Source organism: Myotis nattereri, assembly GCF_964212035.1.
Source record: "Myotis nattereri genome assembly, chromosome: 18".
Classification (NCBI taxonomy): Eukaryota; Metazoa; Chordata; class Mammalia; order Chiroptera; family Vespertilionidae; genus Myotis; species Myotis nattereri.
Window position 1 is genome coordinate 39,526,246 of NC_138093.1, and position 6,000 is coordinate 39,532,245.

Below are 6,000 nucleotides of genomic sequence, written 5' to 3' on the forward strand. Positions count from 1 at the left end.
GCCAAGGTTGCGGGTTCATACAACAATCAACCAATGAATGCATAAATGAGTGGAACAACAAATTGATGTTTCTCTCTCTCTCTCTCACCAATAAATACATTTTTAAAAAGAAAAGAAAAACCTTGGCGGAGTCTCTGTTCCTTACAATCAAAGAGCACTGTGAAAACAATGGGCTACTTTCAACACCTCCTTGAGTTGCCCTATCCACAACCCTTCATCCCCCAAATATGCACATAAAATATATAATGGAGGCCAGGTTCTGAGGAGGGGAGGGAGGTGACAGAATAAGAATTCATGCTGTGGGGAATTTAAAAGGGGGGAGGGGCAAGCTAGGGATGAGGGGCAAGCTAGGGATGAGAAAATAAATATTTTAGCAGTGTAATAGCATAGGGAGACAGGGTCAAGAAGACCCATAGGATTTGAAGAGCTGAGAGAAGAGCAGAGTTGATTGCATCCAAATTTATTTTTAAAAAGGAAACATTGCCTACTCTCAACTTGTGGCATGATTTGGAGATAAAAGCAACCCATTAGTAAAGGAGAAATAAAAGCCAGCCATTGCAAACTCTCAGAGACTTTCAGAGAAATATATGAGCTGACAAGTTCCTGAACAAATATACTTTTACAATATAGTTTTATGCACTTGCAAAACATATATTTTTACTCATTGGTATATTTTCTTAACAATATACATGGTGAAAAATCCTTCCAGAGCAGTTTATGCCACTTTAACTCTTTTTTGTTGTTGTTAAATCCTCACTTGAGGATATTTTTTCGTTGATTTTTTCTTAGAGAGAGTGGAAGGGAGAGGGAGCGAAAGAGAGAGAAAAACATCGATGTGAGAGAGAGCCCCGATGATTGAGCCTACAAGAGCCTGCAATTGAGATACATGCCTTTGACTAGAATCAAACCTGGGACCCTTCAGGCCACAGGCCGACACTCTATCCACTGAGCCAAACTGTCTAGAGCTAACTCTTTTTTATTTAATAATATAATCCATAGTATGGCTATTCTAGTTTATTCAACCTCTCTGGATGTGTGTTCACTTTGTTTACATTTTTTGCCACAACAGATGTTTCAATAAATATTCTTGCATATGTATAGTCTGTATTGGTGTTTTTCTTTCCATGGGGTAGATTCCCGGGAGTAGGATTTCTGGGTCAAAGGGCATAGATTTATTTTAACTTAACAGATATTGTCAGATTGCTTTTCCAAGTGGCTATATACAGTATATGCAGGATAGGGCAAAAGTAGGTTTACAGTTGTTTGTATGGAAATAATACAATAATAAATAATAATACAAGAACCAACTGTTTCTAGTACTCACAACTGTAAACCTACTTTTGCCCCACCCTGTATACACTTTCACCAGCAGTAAGTGAGCGTTCAGGACCCTAGTTCCAAATGCTGGTGTGAAGAAAACCCACCTCCAGAAACATCCATTAGTAGGTGTTGGGAGGGACCCGGGAATCTGAATTTTTCAAGGATCCCCATGTAATTTGCTAGAAAGCAAGATTGGGGAGTCACAGGTTGACCTTGCTGCAGGATTTACCAAGAGGGGGAATAAGGGGCAGGGATCAGGAAAGCCATCTGATGGGACTCCCTTCTACTAATGGGCTCAAATGTAAACTTCTCACAGTATCACCAAGTAACATTTTAAGTAACAGAGACACCCCAACAAGACAGGAAAAAGAAAATATTAATAATTCAACCATAAATTTATGTCTCAGTATCTGTCCATCCCGTTGGTAATATTTATCCTTCAATAAATTTTTGTTGTTACCACTTTTACATGGTAGAACACTGCCATCTGTAATGGAACATTTTAAATTCAGTTAAGTCTATGGCTTATGGATAGCATATGGCCATCATTCAAACAGTAATTGGAACAATTCTTTCAGCAATATTATTTTCCTGCAAAAATTTATTTTTATATCAATCAAAAATACTTAAATGTTCTAATTTTGGGGGTAGATAAACAAATTATTGTATTGTGTTGGATAAAGTTATTAGAGGTACTTATTTGCTAAAAGCAACTATTGAATATGCCATGTTTTATAATCCCAGGTTGGCATTTCTTCATTCTTGTCTTTCCTATTCTTCCCTCCCTCCCTCCCTAATCTTTCCCAATCCTCTTTCCCTCCCAACCTTCTTCTCCCTCTCTCCCCCTTCATCTGTCTCCCCTCTCTCCCTCTCCCCCATTTCCTCTTCCTCTTCCCCCCTCTCTTTTGCACCTGATCCATCTCCCAGGCCCACCAAGTCATCCACTGGAACTGCTGCAGCTCCAACATTGGCCACTAGGGGCCCTCTACTACCCTAGCCTGAGAGGAGAGAAAAAGTCTTCTATCCAACTTTCTTAACAGAAATACCGTTAATTCTCATGGGTATTTTCAAAAGAATATCCCAAAGCAAACCAAAGGGAAATGAGAAGAAATAAAGAAAAGATGTTCCCAACAGCAAACAGTCGTTTCCAAGGTTAAGAGGACTAAGCCCGCCCAGCTTCTGCCTGAGGAAGCTCTCCTGGGAGCCACTCCCTGCCAACAGCTCAGCTCCCAGCCTGCTGCATTATTGCCCATCGCCCCAGCCCGATGGGGGGGGGGGGGGGGGGCGGGGGACGACTAAGGACATTCGGATGCCACTTGCCCTGGCAAGTCACAGCCCCGGTTTGTTCCCTTAGCGATGCCCAACCCTTCATTAGAGCCATTTGGGAGCGAATTTGGTTCCTGCCAGGATCCAGAGGGTCACATATCCTTTTGTGACACGCTGCAGGCAGTTTTCCTCAGCTTATTTATTTATTTGTTCGTTTATTTATTTTGGATTTTGCTCAGGGTGATTTTTCATGAAATTATTTATTTTTAATTGTGTAGTCAAATTTATCTTTTCTATTATTGTTACTTCTGGATGTGGTTTCTAGTTAGGAAAAAAATTTTTTCCCACTTTCAGGCATAAAGGAATTTAATCTCTTTTTTTTCCTTCTAGAATTTCTCTGGGTTTCCTTTTGATATTTAGATCTCTGACACATTTGGGATTTGTCTTTTGCACAAATTCTTAAATCACCTCCTGGGCACAACTTTGATTGGTTTGGGATACGCCATTTTCTGGGAGGAGTCAGGAAATGATGGTGAAATGATCATAATCACTTATTAGGACATTACAGTTCAAGATAGATCCTAATAATAGTAATAATAAAATCAATAATAACAGCTAACTTTAACTAGAGCTTGCTAAATTCTAGGCATATGTCAAGCATTATGTCATTTAATCCTCATAATTAGTGTTAAAAACAAAATTCAACTGAGTAAATTTGAAGATCTCATTGGCTTTATTAGTGACTCATGAACCAGGGTTGTACACATGGAAGATTTTTTTAAAAAAATATATTTTATTGATTTTTTACAGAGAGGAAGGGAGAGGGATAGAGAGTTAGAAACATCAGTGAAAGAGAAACATTGATCAGCTGCCTCCTGCACACCTCCTACTGGGGATGTGCCCGCAACCAAGGTACATGCCCTTGACCAGAATCGAACCTGGGACCATTCAGTCCCCAGGCCGGTGCTCTATTCACTGAGCCAAACTGGTTAGGGTGGAAGATTTTTTAAAATATTTTTACTAGAGGCCTGGTGCACGAAATTCGTGGAGGGGGGGTGTCCCTCAGCCTAGCCTGTACCCTCTCCAATCTGGGACCCCTCCAGATATGTCTGACTGCCAGTTTAGGCCTGATACCACAGGGACATCCCTCTCACAATCCAGGACTGCTGGCCCCTAATCATCCACCTGCTTGCTTGCCTGATTGCCCCTAACCACTTCTGCCTGCCAGCCTGATTGCCCCCTAACCGCTTTCCTGCTGGCCTAATTGATGCCTAACTGCTCCCCTGCCAACATGATCATCCCCAACTGCACTCCTCTGCCGGCCTGATCGCCTCCAACTGCCTTCCCCTGTGGGACTGAGGGGAGTGGGGGACTGAGGCTGGATGAGGCTGGGCTGATGGGCGCCACCATCTTGTGAGGTTGTGGCAGTCAATTAGCATTTTCTCTATTAGATAGGATTTTTTTTTGTCTAAAGTTTTACATATCTCCTTTTTCCCCAATTGACACACCTCCTCAGCCATTCCCACCCCGAGCAAAACCCAGTGTCTGTGTCCATTGGTTATGCTAATATGCATGCATACAAGTCCTTTGGTTGCTCTCTAACCCGTGCTCCCCTACCATTTGTCTTTAGATCGATCTATTCTTGTTCATAAAATTATGTTGATCATTATATCCCACATATGAGGGAGATCATGTGATATTTATCTTTCTCTGGCTGGCTTATTTTGCTTAGTATAATGTTGATTTTCATAGGAAGAAGAGTGGGGCAAGGGAGCTATTCACAAAGAAAACACAGGTCATGTGGGGACGCGGACATCTTTTCTTTAGGGAGATGAGAACAGGAGGGATTTTATCATTCAGATTGCCTCTTCTTTCTATGGGGGATGGAGAGCCCATGGAACAGATTATCTTGCTGGTGGTTGGCCAGAGAGAGTCCAGACTGGTTGATTAAGACTGTTTCTGGGAGAATGTGACAGAGTCCCCTAATTTGGTAAATCTGATGCCATGAGTGCCACTGATCACAGTGATAAGATTTTCCAAAATGATGAATTCTTTTTTTGTTTTTTTTGTTTTTTGTTAATCCTTACCCGAGGGTATTCATTGAATTTTAGGAAGAGTGGAAGAGAGAGGGAAAGACAGAGAAACATCAATGTGAGAGAAACACATTGGTTGCCTCCTGCACGAGCCCTGACCAGGGCCCGGGCCGGGGAGGAGCTTGCAACCGAGGTACGTGCCCTTGACCGAAATCAAACCCGGGACCCTTTGGTCCACAGGTGGATGCTCTATCCTCTGAGCCAAACCGGCTAGGGCAAAAAATGATGAACAACGCTTGATGAGTTTTGAACAAATCAAAACACGTTTTCCTCAGTTTACACAGGAATGGTATTCCTGGACAAACTGGTGTGTAACATAACCATGCCAAAGAATTTCAGTTTGGGGATCTTTCAAAAGTCATGTATGTTAATAATGTGGGCAACTTTCCCAATCGACACCATACCCAGAAGTAATAACAATAGCCGAGTGGAATTGCTCTTAGTCTTGGACTGTCCCCTGCACTGCACAATGTCTGGCATCTGTGTCCCTACCCACTAAATACCAGGAGTGTCCTCTAATCATTATGACAACCCCAAAGCACCCCCAGGGTTCCAGAATGTCATACTCAGGAACACTGAATTAGATGCTTTCTGTTCCAAATAACAGAAATAAACCCATATACGCTTAATAGACAAATATTTATTGGCTTTCATAACTGATTAGTCCAGGGGTACAACTTCAGGGAAGGTTTCATCCAGGGCCACACAATTTAGCCAGCATCTAATTTTCCCTATTTCTCACCTCCCTCCCCTTTTCTGTACTCGGTTTCCTAAATTTTGGCTCCACCCAGTATTCTCGGCAAAATGTCCTTGAGGCTTTGCTCTGACCAGTCTCCATCTCTGAACTGACCACGTGGCTGAAAAAGATGGGAAATGCTGACAATCCGAGCCCACCTCCGGACCTGGGGGGACATCGCTGCTATGCAAACCCCATAGCTGACCCCCAGACGGAAGCAATGTTTTTCCCAAAGGGAACTATGGATGCTGAACAGACAGCAACTATCCACAATTTCTGCAGACAGTGTCTCTGGGAATGGGTCCTGAAACTCAGCATTTTAACAAACCTCCCTAGAGTTTCTCTTCATTGTAAAACAGCTTTTATGGAGGCATCATTTAAATCCCAACAAAGGTTCTAGTGTCTCCACACCTTCCACGTACTTGTCATTGCCCTCTTTATTATGGCCATCAATTGAGGGTGTGAAGTAAAACTGTTTTTTTTTATATATGTATATATATTATTGATTTTTTACAGAGAGGAAGGGAGAAGGATAGATTTAGAAATATTGATGAGAGAGAAACATCGATCAGCTGCCTCTTGCAC